At 39.5% G+C, this 24,625-nt stretch overlaps 1 long non-coding RNA gene across 1 annotated transcript in view; it reads left to right on the top strand.

The window, feature by feature from the left end:
• Positions 1-16,847, top strand: part of LOC311606992 — a 43,417-nt gene extending 26,570 nt beyond the window's left edge. Inside the window, exons 3-4 of the long non-coding RNA XR_014782491.1 lie at positions 14,962-15,069; positions 16,691-16,847. This is a non-coding gene — a long non-coding RNA (uncharacterized lncRNA). The remainder of the gene's footprint in view (positions 1-14,961; positions 15,070-16,690) is intronic.
• Positions 16,848-24,625: the final 7,778 nt, after the last annotated feature.

The raw sequence follows: 24,625 nt of genomic DNA, 5'->3' as shown, positions 1-24,625 counted from the left end.
TACGCCTGCATGTCATGTCAGAAGAGGGCACCAGATCTCACCATGTGGTTGCTGGGAACCAAACTCAGGACCCCTGGAAGAACAGCCAGTGCTCCCAGCCTCTGAGCCATCTCTCAGCCCCTCGCAAAACACTTCTACACATAAATAAATCTAAAAAGTACAAAACAAAAGCATTGGCATATAATGTGTTTTTTATATATATATATATATATATATATATATATATATATATATATATATATATATATATATAAATATAAAAACTCTAGGTTTAGCGCAGTGCTGAATTTGGGGTAGACAACTGGAGTATAAGACAGTCCTTACTTTCATTGACCTGTGTAAAGAGAAGTCCAAAAGATTAATTGGAGAGGACTTTTTGTGGAGGAAGGTTTGAAGAGAAAGCAGGACTTAAGTAGAGAAGAAGGACAATCCTGAGTAGAATACTATGTGGAAAATGGCTGGAAACAAAATAGGCTTCTGGTCAGAGGTTTGAATGAGTTATTTACTAGCCTCTGACGAGCTCCTGTTCTGCAGCCAGTGGCTGGATTTAGTGAACTTGTATCTGAGTTCTAGATAAGAGTGCCATGTAGAATTTATTTTGGGGGTACTTTAAATAATTTATAAGTTAACGTCTCTCGTGTGTGTATGTATGTATGTATGCTTGTATGTTATCTGTCTGTCAATCTACAGCCATCTAATTTATCTCATGGGTGTGTGTTATGTGTTCCTGTGTTCCTTCAGAGGAAAACCTATAGGAGTTGATTCTTTCACTATTTGTGTTCTGGTGATCAAACTCAGGTCATCAGGCTTGGTAGAAAGTGCCTTTACACTCTGAGAACAATGTGGTGGTTAGTTTTAATTATCAACTTGCACACAATAGATTTTGTAGAGAATCTTAGTGAGGGATTGTTTACCTTAGCTTGCCCTGAGGGTATGTTTGTAGATGATTGCTTCAATTGTAGTTGATAGGAGTCAGCCCTGTTGGTACCTTTCCCTAGTACTTACTGAACTGTTCCAGCAGAAAAATTGAGTTGAGCTCAGATAAGCAAGTGAGCATACACATACTTATTTCTGCCCCCTCTTACTGTGCGTGTTAAATGACTATCTGCTTCAGACTCCTACCACTATAACTTAGAATTGTAAGCTGTTTTTTCTTACAGCAAAAGAATGAAGCAGGACAGAGGTGGGTTTTTTTGTTTGTTTGTTTGTTTAAGTGAAAGACTTATGTTTACTGTGTTGTGGCTTTCCTGTTGTATATGTGTAAATTGATGAAGCTTTGTTGATTTCATGCATTAAGATTTATTCTTAGAGGCAATGTAAATTTCTGAAAATTTTCTGGGTAGGTAGTTTCCTTTTTACATTTTTAGATTAGTTGGATTTCAACTCTTTTTGTAATAAATTCATGTGCATATGTGTGATGCTAGAATAAATTTGTTTTGAAAACCAGTTTTATCAGAATTCTATACAGTCTTACGTTTTCCTACACAATCCTGTTTGTTGCTATGATGATTATATTAAATATTCAGAACCTAGGATATGCTTCTTTTATGCAGCTGTCTTCTATTGTTACTGTCAATTAGATAGCTGCTAGTGTGTTTGTAGGGGACTTTTCATTTAATTGTATATCTCTTAGAACACATCGCATCACACTATGTCAAGGATAATCTTTGGTAGTATTTTAGTGTTTCACTGATACATATTAGCTTCGTGATCTTGTGCTGGATCATGGTAGACTTTATATTTTAGTGAGAACAGCTTCATATTTACTGAATGATGGGTACCATATTTTCTATTGAGCAACTTTAAATCCTGGGAATACCTAATTTAAAAATAACAGCTCAGTGACATGTTAGTATTGCTTTTGTTCCCTACTTTAGGTGTGATATTGTTTATCAGGTGATAACAGAGGTTGATTCCAAAGTCCCACAGTTAGCAGTGGTGGAGCAGGGATTTGAACCTGGGTAGTCTTGACTTCAGAGCCTGTCTACTTTTTTACTGCTGTGCTTTAATGCCTTTTTGGGAAACTGTCGTGATAGGGATTCTTTCTTTCTTTCTTTCTTTCTTTCTTTCTTTCAAGATGGGGTTTCTCTGTGTAGCCTTGGCTGTCCTGGAGTTGATTTGTATTCCAGGCTGGCCTTGAACTCACAAGAGATCCACCTGCCTCTGCCTTCCTAAGTGCTGGGATTGCAGGTGTACATCACCTCTGTGGATTTTATCTTTTATATGTCCCTGTATGAGGACGTTAGAAACCTGGTTCTGAAACCTGGTGGTGGTGGCACACTCCTTTAAGGCCAGCCTGGTCTACAAAACTAGTCCAGGACAGCCAGGGCTACACAGAGAAACGCGGTTTTGGAAAGAAGAAAAAAAGGGGGGAGGGGTAGGGAGAAAGAAAAAAAAAATACTGGTCCTGTTTGGGAGTCTATAGTTGTACTTATCATACAAAGTGTGTTGCCTATTTTAATAAATACAGCAAGTAAATTCCCAGATTTCAGTGAATTACAGTAGCCTAGAGCAGGTGTTTCACATTAGCACATTTTAAAAGGTATTTAGGGACCTAAGTGAATGGGGATTTTATCTTCAGTGCAGTCCCCAAAGTATTTCTTATTGGAAATGTGGGACAAGAATTTTTCTTAGAAGCATGTTAGGTGAACATTGCACAGCATCCCTTCTAATTCCATTGCTGAGCACTTAGTATCGTTAGCCTTATCCAACTCAAAACGATTGGAAATTGACATGTTCTTTTCTTAGTGTATTTTCAGTTATGGGATCTCGATGTAGAGGTCTCGTTGCAGCTGTCACTCTTGGGAAGTAATGGAGACTAGGTTTCGGTGGAACCTACAAAAGCTATGTATTGAGTTTCAGTTGAAATACTTGAATAAAGGCTGCTGGTGGGGGGTATCCTCACCTCCTTTTTGAGATAAGTCCCTACTCTATAGCCATGGCTGGCTTGGAACTTGCTATGTAGATCAGGATGGCCCTGAACACAAAGATATGCCTGCCATTATCTCCCAAGTGCTGGGATTAAAGGTGCTATCATGCCTGGATATTTCCATTTTAACATACCAAACTTCACAAGCTTTTTTTTTTCCTTAAAATTTTTTTTGATTACTTTTCTTGGAACCTTATCTTGTTATAGATTCTTTCCCTTAGTTTAAAAAAGATAACTTTAGTGTAGCTGAATTTTAATAGCAAGAATCATGATTTTATTTTTTCTATATAATAAAATACCCTCTAGCTATTCTTTACAGCTTTAGTTTTGCTATTAATGGGAATATATCAGATAAATGCCATCTTCTTCCCTCCCTATACTATCTTCCTTCCCCCAACCCATGTGTTCTCCAACATAAAACCCAGGACCTTGTAGCATGCTAGACAAGGGCCCCCTGTTACTGAGCTATAACCAAACCCACAAGAACTGTTCTTTTTGCACCTGGTTAGTGACCTGTAATCTTTAGGATACAGTTTTTGCTTTTTGTTTGACAGGTTATCAATAAATGTTTAGTAGCTTATAAATTCTTTGAAGCTTCATTGAAGTCTGTATCATTCAGGCTAATATTCTTTGGATAGTTTTTCAAGAATATAGTAACTCAGGTCTTCTGTTATTTTAAATATATATATATATTTATATATATATGGAATACATATATATATGGAATAAAAAGCAAAACTAGATTAAAGAAAAGTTACATATAAAATTTGTTCTACCGTTGGCTAGGAATGGAAAGTTCTGTCATTGCCTCTTTGTTTGCCTGAAATAATCTTTGTCATTTTAATAAAGCTCAGCTATAATTGGTTATAAGATATGCCATTTGAATCCTGGCCATAATGTGATTTCCTGTATTCACCTGTATTAATAACACGAATGTCTAGTAAAAATAAAAATTAAGCCATTGAATAGATGCAAAATATTGGCCCAGATGAGATGTAGGTACTCTGTAATAGTTTCCTGAACAAAGGGGAGGGAAATGTTACGTATAAAGTAGAGTGGGCTAGGAAAATGGGTCTCTGGACCAAGAGTGCTTTGCTCTGGAAGCATGAGGACCCAAACTGTAGTGAGCAGTCCCATGTACAAAGGTGGGCATTGCTGTGTGTGTCTGTAACCCCAGCACTGAGGAAGCAGGCAGGTCCTGAGAGCTTGCTGGTCTTGGCAGCCTGGGTGACAGGCGGACCTTCCAGTTCAGTGAGAGACCTTGTCTGAAGGCAGTAAGACAGAGAGAGATAGGACACCCTGGGCTTTGCATGTGGTATGCAGGCATCTTCACACTCATGTACGTGAATTTCACATGTGAAACCCCCTCCCCACAAACAAAACAAAAACAAAACCCTCACCAAAACAAAAACATGAAACCACAAGAACAAAACCAAGTACAGACAGCAGAAAGAGCATTGGATGAGCCTGGGGTTTGAGCAGTGTCACAAAGAGCTATTTGGTTGGTGTCCTTGCTAAGATGCTTCACTGTTTGGAGTGAGAAATGCTCTTGTTTTAGTTAGAAGTCTGTGGTTATGTCTGTTTTGCCTTGTGAAGAAAGTTAATAGCATAAAGCTTCAAGGTCTTTTTCAGTTGTTTTGATGAATGATTATAATAGAAGATTGTTTTGAATTGTTCTTTGAAAAACAAGTTTTACAGGAGGCATGAAATGGGAAGTCTTTAGTTTTATGTTTTATTTGTGCTTCATTGTTGTCTTTCTCTTTGTATATTTGAGACAGCCTTACTATGTGGCCCTGGCTGGCCTGGAATTTGCTAGATAGCCAAAGCTGGCCTCAAACTCACTTGACTGCATAGAGATTGACTCACCTCTACCGCCTGTGTGCTGGGATTAAACCATGCCTGTCTCATGGTTCCACTTTAAAAGAGGCAACAAAATGAGGAAAATGGACCCAGTACTTTGAAAGCCTATTGGCTAAAGAACAGAACCCACTTAGTTACACTAGTTGGATTTTTTTTTTTTAATTTTCATTGTAAGGCTGAAGGCAACATATATAGTCTGTTAACCAGAGTATATGTATGTATATAAACTGAAGTCAATGCAATGTATTACTGTTAAAATTCTCCCTGATTTTGTTATGAAAAATCTTAAACATTCAAAAAGTTGAAATAGTTACATATATCCTGCAATCAATACATCAGTTTTAGTGTTAATATTTTCTTTTATTCTCATTTTCTATCAGTCCATCTTTTTTGATGAATATAAAAATTACTTTTGGACAATGGTGGTGTATTCCTTTAATCTTAGTACTCAGGAGGCAGAGGCAGGTGGAGCTCAGTGAGTTTTAGGCTAGTCTGATGTTAAGAGGTAGTTTAAGGACAGCCAGGGCTACCTAGAGACACCTTGTCTTGAAAAACAAAACAATTATTTTTATTGCTTACAGCATTTCAATATCTTTGTTTCTGTTTTAGACTTATGTCTGTGAGTGTTTTGCCTGCAGGTATGTATGTATGTACATCACACGTGTGTCTGGTGCTTGTGAAGGTCAGAAGAATGTGGTATATCCCCTGAAACTGGATTTACCTGTGATTGTAAATGACCATGTGAGTCCCAGGAACTGAACCTGTAAGGGCAACAGGTGCTCTTATCCACTGAGCCATCTCTCCTACTGGAATTTGGAGAGGCTTAGGTAGGACTAGAAGCAACAGTCAGAGGCCTTTAAGATTGTGTTTTCCAGACCAGGTGTGGTGGTGGTGCATGCCTTTAATCCCAGCACTTGGGAGGCAGAGGCAGGTCGATCTCTGTTCAAGGCCAGCCGGTCTACAAAGTGAGTCTAAGAAAGCCGAGGCTACCAGAGAGACTCTGTCTCGAAAAACCAAAAAAGAAAAAGATTGTGTTTTCCTATACCACTTCACTCTGCCGACCCATGGTAGCTCTATTCTTTTTGAGGACCTTTTTCTTCCCAGTAAAAATGTGTGACTGTTCTCACAGCCTTTATTTTTGTCTTCCACACAATTTTCTATTTTAATTTAATGTCCATATTTCTAGGAGGTAGACTCTGGCTCAGTCATTCCTCAATAGTGCATGAGCACAGGGCTTTGGAATCTATCCTGGTGGAAGCTTGCTTTTGTGGTTGTCTAAGATGCCTTTGTGTTAAGGAAGGATAGAAAAACCATTCGCAGACCAGGTATTTGTGTGTAAACTTGGTAGACACTGAAAACCATTTCTAACTAACTTTCTAGATAATTAGTGATAATTTTCTAGATAAGACCAGGGTATAGGAATAGCATAGAAGGGAAGGAGACGAATCACTATTTAGGTTGGAGTAGGGGTAAATAACTTCCTGGAAAAATGGGTAGTTTTGTTTTTGAAAGATAAAAGAGGGCACAGCAGGGTAAGCAGCTTTGTGACCCATACATAGAAGCACAGCAGGAGAAACATGCATGGGGAGTGGAATGCTTTGTTTAGGTAACTTTTTTTTTTTAAACAAAAGAGAAATAGTTTATTTATAATGTCAAATGGAGAGGCCACAGATCAAGCTTCAAATCTGCTTCTCCAAATAAAGACTTAGCATTTGGACAATGGTGATTTGAGAAGAAGTAGCACGAGGCACACACATATGCAGTCAATACTTAAGGACTTTTCATAAGACACATTAAAAATGATGTTCACTTTGGCTGTCGAAAAATTGACATCCTTGTGCCGCGAGCCTGCCGGTTTGGTTACATGGTGCCATGTTTAGGTAACTTAGCTGTAAGCAGGCCTATATACCTGCAGGATGGATACATTTGGCAGAGTGGTATTGTAGGGGGCAGAGGAACAGGGAGATTGGCTTAGTCGATTGAGGAAGGTGACAGTCAGATTTGTGTCTTGAAGAAAGGGTCATTTTGGATTTCAATTCTAGAACTGAGGATGAGAGGGAGGTGGATATCTAGTCCAGTCTGTTCTACAAAAAGTGAAAAGACCGTTTTATTTTATTCACTTACCTCTAGAGGCAAATAGGCTAGAGATAGTACATCTTTTGAGAGCATTGGATTGGAGAAAAATGTCCTGGACTGTAAAAAAGAGGAGAGAGCTGTGGGCATGAAATCTTCAGTACTTAGTAGTATTTTATTTGATATTGACAGTGCATAGAAGTTTAAGATGATTCCTCCTGGTCTTCTGACTCTGAATTAGACTATCAGCCAAAATAAGAAATTTAGGAGAGGCAGGCAGTGGTGGCATATGCCTTTTAATCATATCAGGAGGCAGAGGCAGGTGCATTTCTTAAGTTTGAGGCCAGACTGGTTTACAGAGAAGGTTCCAGGATAGCCAGAGAAACACTTGTCTAGAAAAACCAAAGAGAAAAGAAAAGAAGAAGAAGAAAAAAAAATTGAGAAGGCTGGAGAGTGTCTTTGCAGTTAATAGCAGTTGTTGCTCTTGCAGAGGACTCAGGTGTGGTTCCTAGCACCTTTTGACTTTTCTGCTTTGTACCAGTACTTTGTGCATCTGAACACAGCTGGAAACAAATGTTTGTGTACATGCTGTCTGACCATATTTTCAAGTTCTTGAGATTAAAAAACTCGGTGAGCCTTTAATGCTGCCAGGTGATGAATGTTTACTCCACTCACTCTATTACTCACTCAGTAGTTATTGGGCTACACAATTCTCTTTTTTGCTCTGTGTTACCATATAGTCCAGATTGTAAGCTCATGCTGGCCTTCGGTTTAAGATCCTCTTGCTTCCCTCTTCTCTGTGAGGAAAAGCTGTGCACTACCACACGGGACGTGTTTGTCTTTCATTTTAAATGAATAATACCCTTACTTCCATTCAACTGATTACCTTGCTCCCTACTTCACTAAAGTCAATGAAGCACTATGTATCTGCAGTTTTTGCCTTCATTCTTCTTTAACCACATACTATCTGGGCCTTTATTAAATCAAGCTCTTATGTACTATGTGTTATCCTCTTTCCAGCTACTCAAGATAGTGATGTAGGAATCTTCTTTATCAATTTTCTTTTATCACCATGTTTTGTTTTTTTTTTCTCCAGACAGGGTTTCTCCACATAATGGGCATTTTTTTCCTTCATGTTAAAACAATTGGCCTCACTTTAACTGACATTTAAGCTACCTTTGCCTACCATTTTCTTTTTCTTTTTCCATATTTTCCTTCTCTTTCTCCCTTTTTCTTTTAAGACAGGATCTCACTATGTAGCCTTGGTTAGCCTGGAGCTTGCTATGTAGATCAGGCTGGCCTCGAATGCAAAATTTGCCTGTTTTTGCCTCCCAAGTGCTGGGGTTAAAAGAATGCACTAAAAGACTGCACCATCACACCCAGCTCTTTGCTTGCTCGTTCCACCCCCACCCCATAAAACTTCTTAAATTTGTTTATGCCAACTGTTTTTCAGCTCTTCCCATCTCTCTTCCATCTATTGTTGTTGTTGTTGTTATTAATACTAAAATGTATTCCATATGTGGTGGTTTGAATAAGAATGCCCCATGGGCTTATATAGTTAAATGGTTGATCATGAGGGAGGGCCCCTACTTGACAGGGATTTGGAGGTGTGTGGCCTTGTTGGAGGAAGTGTGTCACTGGGGTTGGGCTTTGGCCTTTCAAAAACTCAGCCAGGTCCAGGGTTTCATTTTTCTGCTGCCTGGGGATCCATATGTAGAACTCTTAGCTACTCTTGGCTGCCTGCGTGATGCCATGCTTTCCACCATGAGGACTGTAAGCAAGTCCCAACTAAATGCATTCCTTTATAAGAGTTCTTTATAAAAGAACAATGACACCATATAAAGTTCAAGGTTATGTCTCTGTGCTTTAGTGTTTCATTTTTGTGCATTCATTACTGCTGATTCTAGAACATTTTTGTTACCCCTTAAAAAACCCTGAGCAGTTTCTGTCCTGTTTTCTTCCCAGTCACTGGAAATCACTGATCTGCTTGCCACATCTGTAGGACTTACCTGTTTTAGACAGTTTATGTTAGCAGGATCATGTAAATCATGGTCTTTATTTATGTTTTTGTTTAATGTTTTTATTGTATGAAATGGGGAAGGGATTGTTTTTGGCTTATAGTTCCGGGTTGGTATAATCCATCATAGTAGGGAAGATAAAGCAGAAGTCAGGGTAGCAGGGAGCTGTCAGGTCTCACTTATTTCATCCATACTCAGGAGGCAGAGTGAACAGGAAGTGAGACCAGGCTATAAAACTGTAAGACCTGCCCACAGCGACTCATTTCTTCCAGCAAGACTCTTATTTAAAGGTTCCAAAACCTTCCCAAGGTGGGGACCAAGTGTTCAAACTGCGATCTTATGAAGACATTTTACATTCAAACCTTGGTGGTTTTCAAGGCTCACTCATATTGTACCATGTAATCAGCTCTTTGTTATCTCTTATGACCAGGTAATATGTCATTATATGGATATGCCACATTTTTCTTATCTTTTCATTAGTACTAGACTTGTTTCCATCCTGTGAAAAATATTTATGATTAATTTTTTTCTTCTGGTTTTCTTTGAGACAGGGTTTTTCTGTGTAGTCTTGGCTGTCCCAGACTTTGTAGACTAGGCTGGCCTCAAACTCAAAGTGATCCTCCTACCTCTGCTTTCTGAGTGTAATTTTGATTTTGTTTTTGTTTTTTGAGACAGGCTTTCTCTGTGTAGCTTTGGCTATCCTCTGTAGAGCATGCTAGCCTTGAGTATAGATCCACCTGCCTCTGCCTCCTCAGTGCTGGGATTAAAAGCATGTACCACCACCCAGCAATTTTTAAAAAGGTATTCTAGAAATGCTTATGGATAAATACTTAGCAATAGAATTGCTGTCACATGTTATATTTGATATTTTGAAGAACCCTAACTTGTTTTCCGAGAGATGATTGCATGATTTTATAGCCCCATTGGCAATGTATGACTACTTCAGATTTTCTCCATCATGTTCTCAAGCTAGTTTGTATCAAGCCTTTCTGCTTTTCAACTGAAAGTGGCCAGCATGCCTACATTTACTTGTAAGTTGTCAGTCTTCATTTGGTTTGATATAAAAGCAACAGTTGGCAGCTTTTAATCCCAGCACTTGAGAGGCAGAGGCGGGCTGATGGCTGTTGAGTTTGAGGCCAGCCTGGTCTACAGAGTGAGTCCAGGACAGCCAAGGCTGCACAGAGAGACCCTGTCTTGAAAAACAAAACAAAACAACAAAAAACGAAAACAAAAGCAACAGCTGACAGTTGAGTACTCTCATACCTCCTAAGTACTCTTGGCTTTCAGGATGCTGTATTGTCTACCTTCTGTCTTCCTACTTCTAATTTTATTGATAAGTCCTGATCAGTTTCTGTATCCTTTGTTGTTTCACACTTCCTTTCATTTTAAAACCTCTAGAACCTATTGAGGGCACCATCTAGACTTGTATGTCTTCAAAGCCATATATTTACACTAGGGTGTCTAATGGACATTTAGAATGGAACATGCTTGCAAATCATTCTCCTTTTACAATAAATTAATTGCATAATTTTATAGTCCCATAGGCAATGTGTGACCTTTCCAATTTAGATTTCCATGAGAAACATGCTCTTTTCATAGGTCTCATTATGTCTGATGAAGATGGTGCTATCTACAGGTTGTTTGGTCAAAAATCCACGGGTTTAAGTATCATTTGTCTCATGCTATATCCAGTCTCTAGGAAGTTCTGTGGTCTTACCTTCAAATTGTTAGCTAAGTTGTAACAGTTCTTGCTGAGCCATCTCACCAGCTCATTGTTTATTTTCTGAGATCCAGCTTTGCTATACAGTGCAGACTAGGCATGGATTTCTTTTCCTCCCTACTCTCCGCCTTTTGAATGTTGCCTTGTGCTACTATGCTCTACTTGAATTATTAGCGTTTAATCATCCTGTGGATGTTGGCTTTGCTACATAGGATTGGAGATTCAGATATTACCACCCAAAGAAATGATAGTGTCACTGCAAATTCCAGAGGCAGTTGTGACTAGAGGAAATAATTGCTAAATCACTAGGTGCTTCTAATTTAGCGTAATGGAAATGGAACTTCTCTGCTGTCCTCTTACTGACCTGTATTTTGTAAGTCCATTTAATATTTTATTACATTGTATTTAGTTTGTGTGCCAGGAAGTACACACCTGTGTATCCACATGTGGAAGTGAGAGAACAACTTCCAAGATTCAGTCTTCTTTTTCCACCTCAGGGATACCAGGGATAGAACTAAGGCCCTAGGTAATCTCATCAGTCTCTAAATAAATTCAATAATAACCCCTCAAAAAGTCATGTACATTTTCTCTGCCTATCTTCACCCATAGTGTTGAAGTGTGTGTGTGTGTGTGTGTGTGTGTGTGTGTATAGAGGTCAACGGACAAATTGTGGCAATTTTTCCATCCACTGTGTGGGTTCTGGAGATTGAGCTCACTCAGGTCAGCAGGCTCAGTGATAAGCACCTTTAACTGAGAAACCATTTTGCTGGTCCATGCTTTAAAAGTCCTGTTAAATATGAGGATTAAGACTTTTGAGAAGTTGGCTTTTTGGATTTCAGCATTTGGCAGTTTGGAATTATGATTTCTAGGATTTTAAACATTACATTTTGGTGTTATGAGATTTCAGCATTTGGGGATTATGAGCAATAATGGTCTGGCTTGCTTCTTTCTTTCTTTCTTTCTTTCTTTCTTTCTTTCTTTCTTTCTTTCTTTCTTTCTTTCTTTCTTTCGACAGTGTTTCTCTTGTATAGTCCTGGCTGTCCTGGACTTGCTTTGTCACCAGGCTGGCCTCGAACTCACAGAGATCCGCTTGCCCTCTGCCTCCTGAGTGCTGGGATTAAAGGTGTGGGCCACTACGCCTGGCTTTTTTAAAATTTAATTTAATTTTATTTTATTACTCTGAAGCTTTGCCTGTCTTGCACTCACAGAGATTTGCCTGCCTCTGCCTCATGAATGCTAGGATTAAAGATGTATGCCATCACCACCTGGCAAAGGGTTCATTAGTCTTTATGAAGTTGAAATGCAAACATGTGTCAGAGAAGCTGGTGTAGATTTGCAATATTAAAATGTCAGTGTCTTTAGATGTTGTCAGTAAAAGAAAGTGGAAAATAAATTAAGAATGGGCACCACTTATATATTTATTTTACTATTTGGAAAGTCAAGCATTAAATCAGGTGTCTTTGGGGAAAATAACCTAACAAGTTGCTAATTGTAATTTGAAGTGTGCTTAACTTTTATTTAGCAACTGTGTACTGAGTCATGTAGACTTGCATTGATTAGAATATTTAGAGATATGCTGTTCAATGGTACATAAGTCCAGAGATTCAAGACTTGGTTCTTCTTAGATTATACTTTAGGTCAGTCACTGGTTTTCAACCTTCCCAATCTGTGACCCTTTAATACAATTCCTTACGTTGTGTTGACTCCAACCATAAAATATCTTTGTTGTTACTTAATAACAGTAATTTTGCTACTGTTATGAATTGTAATATAAATATCTGATAGACAGGCTCTCTGATTCACGAACCCTGTGAAAGGGTAGTTTGATCACAAAGGACTTGTGTTCCACTGATTAAGAACTACTACTTTAGGTCTTTTGTGGTCTGATTACTGGAGTTTCAGTTGGCAACTTTAAAAAAGTCCTTTAAATACAATTAAGTTTTTCCATTTATTTTATTTTTTTGTGTGTTCTTTATGTTTCTCTTTCTTTCTTTTGTTCTTTCTTTGTTTTTCTTGATTTTTCGAGACAGGGTTTCTCTGTGTTTGTTGAAGCAGCAAATCAGACACTTGTTACAGTAATGTCTGTCAAAGCTGTTAGCTGTGAAAACTCAGCACCACATTCATCAGAAGGACACTGTGGACGAAGTTGACTAATTTTGTCATTTTCATCCACCTTGTAGTATTTCAGCACTGCCAACTTAAACTTCTTCCTCTCATGCTTATTCTTCTTGAGAGCGGTATAAGACTTCTTTCTTTTATTAGCACCACCATGAAGTCTCAACACAAGATGAAGGGTGGACTCCTTTTGAATGTTGTAGTCCCACAAGGTGCGGCCATCTCCCAGCTGCTTACCCACAAGGATCAGCAGGAATTCCTTCCTTATCCTGGATCTTGGCCTTTATATTATCTGTAGTACCTGAGGGTTCAAGCTCGTTCCTGCTGGTCTTCCCTGTAAGGGTCTACACAAAACCCTGCATCTTGGTGGTGGCTCCACAGCAGGTGGAGGGTTGGAAAGGAAGAGCTGCCTAGGCCAACAGAGTTTCCCAGCCAAAGCTTCATCATTGTTTTTAAGAGGAATGGCAGATAAAATACAAAATAAACTTGTTCTGTCACCATTATCATCATCTGCAACCTTGATCCTATACCCTTTAAAAAAAAGATTTATTTATTTATTATTGTGTATACAGTGCTCTACCTATGTGTACATCTGAGGGCATCAGATCACATTACAGATGGTTGTGAGCCACCATGTGGTTGCTGGGAATTGAACTCAGGACCTCCGGAAGAGCAGACAGTATTCTTAACCCCTGAGCCATCTCTCCAGCCCCTATATCCTTTCGATAGATGCCACTTGCCTTTCCAGGCCCAAGATAACTCAGTTCTGAACATAAAGATCTTCAATCCTTCCTAACCCCCGCCCCCCATTTGCTTTGCCTGCCTTTGTCTCCCCTTTTTCCTTTTTTGTCTCCTTTTCTCCCTTCCTCTTTCCCTCACTATGCATCTTTCCCTCTCTCCCTTTATGGTGCCAGGGATTCTTTGTATGTGATGGGCAAGCTGTTTAATTGAGGTGTACTTCATGCATACATGAACTTGGAGAGAGACCCACAAGTATAAGGAAACCCCTCCATCATCCAGTTTTAGAACTTAACAAGTCAAGGCCAGCGTATTTTGGTAATATTTTACTCCGCTGCTCATTCATTTAAAAAGTTTTTTCAAGAAAATCTCAAGATGCATAAAATTTCATATGTAAAGTATTTTGGTGTGCATATTTAAAGGGTATGGACACCCATTCCAGAGAAACTCATAGGATTTCATTTTTACTTTCTAGAAATAATCCCAAAATGTTCAGATTCTGAAATATGTCTAGGTTTCCTCTGTTGTCTGTTTCTTAGGGTTTCTTTCTTTCTCTTTCTTTCCTTTTTTCTTTCACAGTGTTTAAAATATGAAATTGTATTGTAAAATTATATATACATATAATATATATATTTGTTTTTGTTTTTGAGACAGGGTTTCTCTGTGTGGCCTTGACGGTCCTGGACTCAATTTATAGACTTGGCTGTCCTCCCAAGTTCTGGGAGTAAAAGCGAGTGCCACTACTACCTGGCTAAAATATAATTTTAAGGAATAAGTTAAATCTGTTCATATTAGATATACTTGGAGAGTTGTCACTTATCATAGGCCCAAGTTTAAAGAAACTACCTAAAAATAATTGGAGTGTAGTATAACTTTAAAAAATTCACATTTATTTATTGTATAGGCAAGTGCCTGTTAACTCATGTCTATGGAGATCAAAAGATAGCTTTTGGGAGGTGGTGTTCTCCTTCCACCATGTGGGTTCCAGAGATGGTTCAGATTTTCAGACTGTCTGCAAATACCTTTACCTGCTGAGCTATCTTACCATCTCACTCTAATTTTATGAGTGAAGGAGTGAATGAGACAAACTCAAAGAAGTTGGGTTTTCCCCAGCCATGGTGTTGCTCACCTGTAATTCCAGCACTTGGGGAGGCAGAGGCAGGTGGATCTGTGTGAGTTTGATGCCTGTGAGTCCAGGACAGTTAAGGTACCGAAAAACCAAAACAAAAGAAACAAACAAAAAAAGTTGGGGGTTTTATTCAGATTTGACTAGCTTATTTCTCAACAGTAGCTAGAATGAAATCTGACTATAAATCTGTTGCTTTACATTAATTATATTACATAGCCTTTTTAAAAATTTAATTTTATTTTACTTTTCCTTAAATTATTTTACTTTTACTTAATCTCTCATCGTTTTAAGTCTAGTACTTTATTTTTTCTCTTTGTGGCTTTTCATAGATTATCAGTAGTGCTAATCTTGTTATTTATGTCATAATTCATTTTAAAAGGAGCTTGTTGAAGGGCTGAGTTATAATACCAACACATGAGCTGGAGATACTGAGCTGTCCTGTAAAGGTCACCGTTTTCTCTGACCCAGATACACAGCTTTTAATCTGGTGAGCTATGCTGGAAAGAGGAGTGAGTGTTGGCAAGAACTGGAAGTTAAGTTGTTTTATTGGATGGTGTTATAGTTACAGTTATTTTTATAAAACGGTGTGTGCTTCTCTCTTGGCTATCACACAAATAATTGAGACTCATATTATTTAAACAAGCTTCACAGCACAAGAACTGAGCAGTTATTAACTCTATTCCTAACCCTCTAAGCTAATTTGGTTTCCTCTCAGCTCACATACCAGAGATACTTGCACTTTATAGCTTTCTCTGTTCAAGCTCTTCTCTTGATGCCTCTTGGACATCTCCTGTGGCTGAATCCCCTTCTTTTTCTTCTAACTTCTCCTTCCATGGCTGGCAGCAAGTCCTGCTCTATTCTCTCCTGCTCAGTGATTGGCTGTAAGCTGCTTTATTGGCATATAAGGAAACAGTTGTGGAACAGTGTTTACACAACATTGAGACAGGTGATTCTCAGAACAAGGATCGAGACCAGATATGGGGGATACAGAAATCAGCATTTGAAGTACACAATACTACAGAAAGGCCTAATATATTTAATATTCAGCACTTTTGTATAACTTAAACCTTTTTAGAAAGATTATTTATTTCTTATTTATTATGTATTCAGTGTTCTGCTTACATGTGTTCCTGAACACCAGAAGAGGGCACCAGACCTCATTGTAGATGGTTGTGAGCCACCATGTGGTTGCTGGGAATTGAACTCAGGACCTTTGGAAGAACAGCTAGTGCTCTTAACCTCTGAGCCATCTCTCCGGCCCCCCTAAACCTTCTTTTAAAGGCAGAAATACTTATTTTGTTAAGGTGCAAACAAAACAACTTGAACAACTACTTCTTCTTCTTCTTCTTCTTCTTCTTCTTCTTCTTCTTCTTCTTCTTCTTCTTCTTTTTCTTCTTCTTCTTCTCCTCCTCCTCCTCCTCCCTCTCCTCCTCCTCCTTCTTTTTTTAATTGCTAAGTTTTAACCTTGTTGGATGTTGAGAGCTGGAGTGCAGGCTCTTGGGTTACTTGCAAACCTGCCCAAGTAAGAGAGACATTTGTGTTCATTTCGTCTTCAGGTACCTTCTTTGTCATACCAGCAGAAGAGTTTTTGGGAATCAATACTGTTGGCTTGTTTACCAAGGTGTTTTTTGTTACCCATCTGGGATAAGTGTACTGCATCAGGTTCAGGGGATAGGAAATATTGGAGCACCAAACTGTTTGTTGACATATTGCCCCCTTCTCCTTTAGGTCAGAATTTTCACAGGATCTGTAAATTCTAAAGGTAGTCAGTAAGATGAACTATATCACAACCTTTTCACTGAGAAGAAAATAAACAGCTGCTGTGGCTTACACAGTTCAGTTGCTGTTTCATTCTTAAGCATAGTTTAAAGGAAAAGATACCAGGTTGAGCTTTTACAAATTATTATGCAAAATTAAGTGTATATTTGCTCTATCATACGATTCTGGAAATCTTTGCCGTTATCTCAGAAGGCTTCTGGAAACACTGGTTGCAGGGATGCCTCTGCAAGCACCACACTGTGGTTGTAGAAAAGCCATTGAACATGATTGTGTATCTGTGCTTTTATATTACAAAATAAATTTATGCCATTTTCCTCACTACTTCTCAGGACTGTTGAAAGCATTAAATGAAGTACCATATAAGAAAATACTTTTGAGAAATTCTTATTTTTTTCTTCGTGCCAGGAGCTGTTACAGCAGTAGAAAACAGTAAATATTAAAGCTTTCATGTACCAATGATACATCTGTTTGAGACTACTATAGCAGGTATATGTCGAAGGGTGATTGTATTGTCTGATAAGGAATTGGGTTTATGGTAGTGTGACTTTTGAGCACATTCCTGAAACAGTGTGGAGTGGCGACAGAATTACATGATTATGAAGGATAAACTACTAACAAATACAGAGGTCCCAAGGTGGAACCTTAAGCAAAGATTCCACTGTGGATTGTATAAAGCAAGTGAGGATAGTGTCAGAGGCGGCAAAAAAAATGGGAGTCAGACTACTAGAGGTTTATAGCCTTAATTATTAACAAGTGTGTACTGAGACACAGAGGGCAGCTATTAGAAAATTTTAGGCAAAGACATGCCATTGGCCTACTTTGAGATTTTATTTTATTTTTTTTCTCCTTTATTAATTTATTCTTGTTACGTCTCAATGGTTATCCCATCCCTTGTATCCTCCCATTCTTCCCTCCCTCCCATTTTCCCCTTATTCCCCTCCCCTATGACTGTTCCTGAGGGGGATTACCTCCCCCTGTGTATGTTCATAGGGTATCAAGTCTCTTCTTGGTAACCTGCTGTCCTTCCTCTGAGTGCCACCAGGTCTCCCCCTCCAGGGGACATGGTCAAAGGTGAGGCATCAGAGTATGTGAGAAAGTAATATCCCACTCTCCACTCTACTGTGGAGAGTGTTCTGTCCATTGTCTAGATCTGGGTAGGGGTTTAAGGTTTACCACCTGTATTGTCCTTGGCTGGTGCCTTAGTTTGAGCGGGACCCCTGGGCCCAAATCTGCCTATCATAATGTTCTACTTGTAGGCTTCTAGCTCCCTCTGGATCCTTCTACCTTGCCATTCTCCCATGCTTCTCTCATCTAGAGTCCCAATAGAATGTCCTCCCCTCTGTCTCAGTATCCTGGTAAGTGAAGGCTTTTGTGGGACATGCCCCTTGGGCTAATATGCAGATATAAGTGAGTATATACCGTTTGAGTCTTTCTGCTTCTGGGTTAACTCACTCATTATGATCATTTCTAGCTCAATCCATTTATCCACAAATTTCGGGAATTCCTTGTTTTTAATAGCTGAATAGTATTCCATAGTGTATATGTACCACAGTTTCTTTATCCATTCTTCTATTGAGGGACACTTAGGCTGTTTCCATGTTCTGGCTATTATGAATAAGGCTGCTATGAACATGGTTGAGCAAATTTTCTTGTTGTGTGCTGGAGCATCTTCTGGGTATATTCCAAGGAGTGGAATAGCTGGGTCTTGAGGAAGCCCTATTCCCATTTTTCTGAGATAGCACCAGATAGATTTCCAAAGTGGCTGTACTAGTTTGCATTCCCACCAGCAATGAAGGAGTGTTCCTCTCTCCCCACATCCTTGCCAGCATGTGGTGTCGCTTGAATTTTTGATCTTAGCCATTCTGATGGGTGTAAGATGGAATCTCAGAGTTGTTTTGATTTGCATTTCCCTGATGATTAAGGAGGTTGAGCATTTCTTTAAGAGTTTTTCAGCCATTTGATATTCCTCTGTTGAGAATTCTCGGTTTAGTTCCAAGCCCCATTTCTCAATTGGGTTATTTGGTTTGGTGGTGTTTAATTTCTTGAGATCTTTATATATTTTGGATATTAGACCTTTTGTCAGATGTAGGGTTGGTGAAGATCTTTTCCCAGTCTGTAGGCTGTCGTTTTGTTCTCTTGACAGTGTCTCCTGCCTTACAGAAGCTTCTCAGCCTCATGAGGTCCCATTTATTAATTGTTGACATTAATGTCTGGGCTGTTGGTGTTCTGTTTAGGAAGTTGTCTCCTGTGCCAATATGTTCCAGGCTCTTCCCCACTTTTTTTTCTAAGTGACTAGTGTCTCTGGTTTTATGTTGAGGTCTTTTTTTTTTTTTTTTTTTTTTTTTGGTTTTTCGAGACAGGGTTTCTCTATGTAGCCTTGGCCATCCTGGACTCACTTTGTAGACCAGGCTGGCCTCGAACTCACAGCGATCCGCCTGCCTCTGCCTCCCGAGTGCTGGGATTAAAGGCATGCGCCACCACGCCCGGCTATGTTGAGGTCTTTAATCCACTTGGATTTGAGTTTTGTAGAAGGTGACAGATATGGGTCCAGTTGCATTTTTTTACACATAGACATCCAGTTAGACCAACACCATTTGTTGAAGATGCTATCCTTTTTCCATCTAATGGATTTGGCTTCTTTGTCGAAAATCAAGTGACCATATGTGTGTGGATTCATATCTGGGTCTTCGATTCGATTCCACTGATCAACCAGCCTGTTGCTGTGCCAGTACCATGCTGTTGTAATTACTATTGCTTTATAGTACAGTTTGAGATCAGGTATGGAGACTCCTCCAGAGCACCTTTTATTGTACAAGATTGTTTTAGCTATTCTGGGTTTTTTGTTTTTCCATATGAAGTTCAGAATTGAACTTTCAATGTCTTTAAAAAATTGTGTAGGTATTTTGATAGGGATTGCATTGAATCTGTAGATTGCTTTTGGTAGGATGGCCATTTTTAGTATGTTAATTCTCCCGATCCATGAGCAAGGAAGATCATTCCATCTTCTCATGTCATCTTCAATCTCTTTCTTTAGAGTTTTGAAATTTTTTTCAAACAAGTCCTTCACTTGCTTAGTTCGAGTAACTCCTAAGTACTTTATATTGCTTGTGGCTAATGTGAAGGGTGTAGTTTTCCTAATTTCTTCCTCTGCAAGCTTGTCATTTGTGTATAGGAAGGCTACAGACTTTTTTGAGTCAATTTTGTATCCAGCCAATTTGCTGAAGGTGTTTTTCAGCTGTAGGAGTTCTCTGGTGGAATTTTGAGGGTCACTTATGTAGACTATCATATCATCTGCAAATAGGGATAATTTGACTTCCTCCTTTCCCATTTGAATACCCTTGATCTCCTTTTGTTGTCTTATTGCTCTGGCTAGAACTTCGAGTACTATATTGAAGAGATATGGAGAGAGTGGGCAGCCTTGCCTTGTTCTCGATTTTAGAGGAATTTCCTTGAGTATCTCACCATTTACTTTGATTTTGGCTATTGGCTTCCTATATATAGCCTTTATTATGTTGAGGAAAGTGCCTTGTATTCCCGATCTCTCTAAAACTTTAAACATGAATGGGTGTTGGATTTTATCAAATGCTTTCTCTGCATCTAAAGAGATGATCATGTGGTTTTTTATTTTCAGTTTGTTTATATGGTGGATTACATTGATGGATTTCCGTATATTAAACCATCCCTGCATGCCTGGAATGAAGCCTCCTTGGTCATGATGAATGATATCTTTGATGTGTTCTTGTATTCGTTTTGCAAGTATTTTATTTAGTATTTTTGCATCAATGTTCATAAGAGAAATTGGTTTGTTGAGTCTTTGTGAGGTTTAGGTATCAATGAGACTATGGCCTCATAGAATGAATTTGGTAATGTTCCATCCTTTTCTATCTTTTGGAGTAGCTTGAAGAGTATCGGTATTAGCTCGCCCTTGAAGGTCTGGTAGAATTCTGCACTGAAACCATCTGGCCCTGGGCTTTTTTTGGTTGGGAGACTATCAATGATTGCTTCAATTTCTGTAGGGGAAATGGGACTATTTAGGTTGTTTATCTGTTCTTTACTCAACTTTGGCAAGTGAAATTGATCAAGAAAATCGTCCATTTCCCTTAGATTTTCAAATTTTGTGGCATATATGCCTTCAAAGTAGGATCTTATGATTCTTTGTATTTCTTCAGTGTCTGTTGTTATGTCTCCCTTTTCATTTCTGATTTTGTTGATTTCAATACTGTCTCTCTGCCTTTTAGTTAGTTTGGCTAATGGTCTGTCTATGTTGTTGACTTTCTCAAAGAACCAGCTCTTGGTTTTGTTGATTCTTTGGACTGTTTTCTTAGTTTCTAATTTGTTAATTTCACCCCTGAGTTTGATTATTTCCAGACGTCTACTCCTTTTGGGTGTTTCTGCTTCTTTTTTTCTAGGGCTTCCAGTTGTGTCGTGAAGGTGCGTATGTGCGATGCTTCCAATTTCTTTTTAAAGGCACTTAGTGCTATGAATTTTCCTCTTAGCACTGCTTTCAATGTATCCCACAAATTTGGGTATGTTGTTCCTTCATTTTCATTGAATTTCAGAAACTCCTTGATTTCTTTCTTTATTTCTTCCCTGACCCAGGTGTCATTTAGCAGAGAGTTGTTTAGTTTCCACATACGTGTAGGCTTTTTGTTATTTCTGTTGTTGTTGAATTGCAGCCTAAGCCCATGATGATCTGATAGGATACAAGGTATTATTTCAATCCTCTTGTATCTGTTGAGGCTTTCTTTGTGAACTACGATGTGATCAATTTTGGAGAAGGTTCCATGGGGTGCAGAGAAGAAGGTATATTCTTTCTTGTTTGGGTGAAAGGTTCTATAGATATCTGTTAGATCCATTTGACCCATGGCATTGGTTAATGATATTATTTCTCGGCTTAGTTTCTGTTTCAATGACTTGTCCTTCAGTGAGTGTGGGGTGTTGAAGTCTCTCACTATTATTGTGTGGGGATCGATGTGTGGTTTAAGCCTTTTTAGCAGATCTTTTACAAATGTGGGTGCCCTTGCATTGGGAGCATAGATGTTCAGAATTGTGATGTCATCTTGGTTGACTTTACCTTTGATGAGTATGAAGTGTCCATCCTCATCCCTTTTGATTAATCTTGGTTGAAAGTCTATTTTGTTCGATATTAAAATGGCTACACCTGCCTACTTCTTGTGACCATTTGCTTGGAATATTTTTTTTCCAACCTTTTATCCTGAGGTAATGCCTATCATTATGGGTGAGATGTGTTTCTTGAATGCAGAAGAATGTTGGATCCTGTTTATGCACCCATTCAGTTAGTCTGTGTCTTTTTATTGGAGAATTGAAACCATTGATGTTGAGAGATATTAATGACCAGTTACTGTTAAGAGTCTTAATTTTGATGTTGGTTCCAGTCGAGCATTTGTGTAGTTGTGTTTTTGCCATGGTATAGTTATCTATTTCCTGAGTAGTTTTGGTTGTAGCTTGACCCTCTGGGGTGGAGTTTTCCTTCTAGTAATTTCTGTAAAGCTGGATTTGTGGATAGGTACTGTTTGAATTTGGTTTTGTCATGGAATATTTTGTTTTCTCCATCAATGGTTATTGATAGTTTTGCTGGGTAAAGTAGTCTGGCCTGGCATTTGTGGTCTCTTAGAGTTTGCAGGATCTCTGTCCAGGCCCTTCTGGCTTTGATGGTCTCTGCTTAGAAGTCGGGTGTAATTCTGATAGGTTTGCCATTAAATGTTATTTGGCCCTTTTCCCTTGCAGCTTTTTATATTTTTTCTTTGTTCTGTATATTTTGTGTTTTGATTACTATGTGACGGGCAGTTTTTCTTTTCTGGTCAATTCTATTTGGTGTTCTGTATGCCTCTTGTATGTTTATAGGCATCTCTTTCTTTAGATTGGGGAAGTTTTCTTCTATGATTTTGTTGAGAATAGTTTCTGGGCCTTGGAGTCTGATATCTTCTCTTTCTTCAATGCCTATTATCCTCAGATTTCTTCTTTTCATGGTGTCCTTAATTTCTTGGATGTTTTGTGTCAGGAGTTTTCCAGATTTGGCATTTTCTTTAATGGTTGCTTCAAGATCTGTAATTGTATCTTCTAGACTTGAGATTCGTTCTTTCATCTCTTGGATTCTGTTAGAAAAGCTCAGCACTGTGTCATTCGCCTTCTTCTCTGAGGTCTCACATTCTCGTTTTTCTTCTGTCTGTGTGTTTATCATTGAATCCATTTTCATCTTCATATCTTGAACAGATTTTTTGATTTTTTTTCATCTGGTTGTTTACATTTTCCTGAAAATTTTCCAGTTCCACTCTCGCACCTGCTTGGCTGCATCTTCCTGCATCTGATTTCGAATTTTATTTGTTTCCTCCATTATCATCCTCATTACCAAGGATTTGAGGTCATTTTCTTGAGTTTCCATTGTATTTGAGTTCTCTGGGTTGTTTTCTTTGGGATAGCTGTAAACTGGAGACGCCATGTTGTTTTGGGGTTTTTTGCGTATGCTTTTACGCTGTCCGTTAGACATCTTGCCGTCTCTGTTTTTGTTGGGTAACTTCCAGAGTTGGGTGGAGGGAGTCTGATGATAGATTCACTTGTTTTCTCACTATTTCTGTAGGCTGGAAGCCCTGATACTTCACTCGTGTGGATGTCAGGAGGTTAGCCCTGTCGTTTTGGGCTCTCACAGCCAGTGATCCTCAGCTCCCCTTTGCTGTGGGTCCTGCAATCGTTCTGGTTCTCTGAATGAGCGTTGGATCAGGCCAAGGTATCCACAGCCTTTTGGGTCCCCTGCCAAGTCCAGCCAGGGATACTGGGCCCGAACCACGAGTCGAGCTCAGCTACATTCTCAGGGCCTGAACTGTCTGCCATAGCAGGAGAACTGCGACTGCACTGAGCAAGCACCTAGGGTGGATGTGAGCGCTCCACCCAGCCTGCGTCACCGCAGAACTGCGACTGCGCTGAGCATGCACCTAGGGTGGAACTGAGCGCTCCGCCCAGCTTGCGTCACAGCAGGAAAACTGCGGCTGTGCTTAGCTGGAGCCTAGGGTGGAAGTGAGCACTTGGCCCAGCCTGTTCCACAGCAGGGAGCTGTGCCTCGGGCAGAATTGCTTGCTGAGCTGAGCCAGCTTCTCCACGGCACAGCTCACTGAGCAAACCCAGGACTCGGGCTGAACTGTCTGCCGAGTCCAGTTTGGGTCTCAAGGCACCACGCGACCCAAATCCTGTCCAGACTCCCTTCTCCCGCAGCAACTCCCACTGTCCACCACACCAATCACCTCCACTGGAAGGCTCTGAGCTGCAAACCTCAGCTACCGCCGCTGGTGCCGCTGATGCCGCTGGTGACACTGCTGTCTCTGCCTCTGCTGCTCTGATCCCAGAAAATCCGAGCTCCTCCCGTGTGCAGGGGCAGGCAGGTCCTCCGCAACCTGGTCCCTCTGATCCGTGGAGCACTTCTGCTGCTGTGGTGTGGGGACCTTGGTGTTCCTGGCTCAGAAATCTGTGCAATTCCCTGAACTGTTCACTGGAGCTTCCAAACACGGTCCACACTGCTCCCCACCATCTTGGATCTCTACTTTGAGATTTTAAAAGAAGCTATTCTGTCCTGAGATGAAATATGATGTGGGGACTTGAGACAGAATGGATTCAGTAGTATAGTTTAGATGAGGGATTTTAGTGGTAGATGGTGGGTTTGGTCAGGTTTTAGATAGCTAGAAGGTAAAGATGAAAGGACTTGTTGATGGGTCAGATGTAGGATGTGAAAGGAAAAGAGGAGTCAGGCCCTGACTCCTTTGTTTTTGACCTGAGAAGTTAGAGGGATGGAGTTGTTGAGTAGTCATCATGGAGAAGTGGGAGGAGAAAGAGGACGCTAGGAAGGAAGAGGAGAGAATTGGTATGAATTGCTATTTGAGGAGTGGGTTTTGTGTGTGTGTAGAGTTAACCGAGACAACAGTTTACGAGGCATTCAGGTGTCTCTATTTTTATGCTTACTTGGAGCCTGGAATTTGGGTTGATAGAAATTTAGGAATTTTTACCGGACAAATGGCATTTACAGGAGAGTAGTTGCTGGCCTCCAATCTTTGGGCTATGAACCCTTTAGTGGGTCATATCAGATATCTTTCATATCACATACTTATATCACAATTCATAACAGTGGTAAAATTACACATAGGAGGAAGTAATTTTATGGTTGGGTCCATCACAACATGAGAAACTATTAAAGGGTCACAGCATTAGTAAGGTTGAGAATCACTGACTTAAGAGGTTTTAGAGATAAGACAGTAAAG

This window comes from Acomys minous (genome assembly GCF_964271855.1).
Source record: "Acomys minous genome assembly, chromosome: 10".
NCBI lineage: Eukaryota > Metazoa > Chordata > Mammalia > Rodentia > Muridae > Acomys > Acomys minous.
Note: the sequence above shows the minus strand (reverse complement) of the source record. Positions and strands in the feature narration are given on the sequence as shown.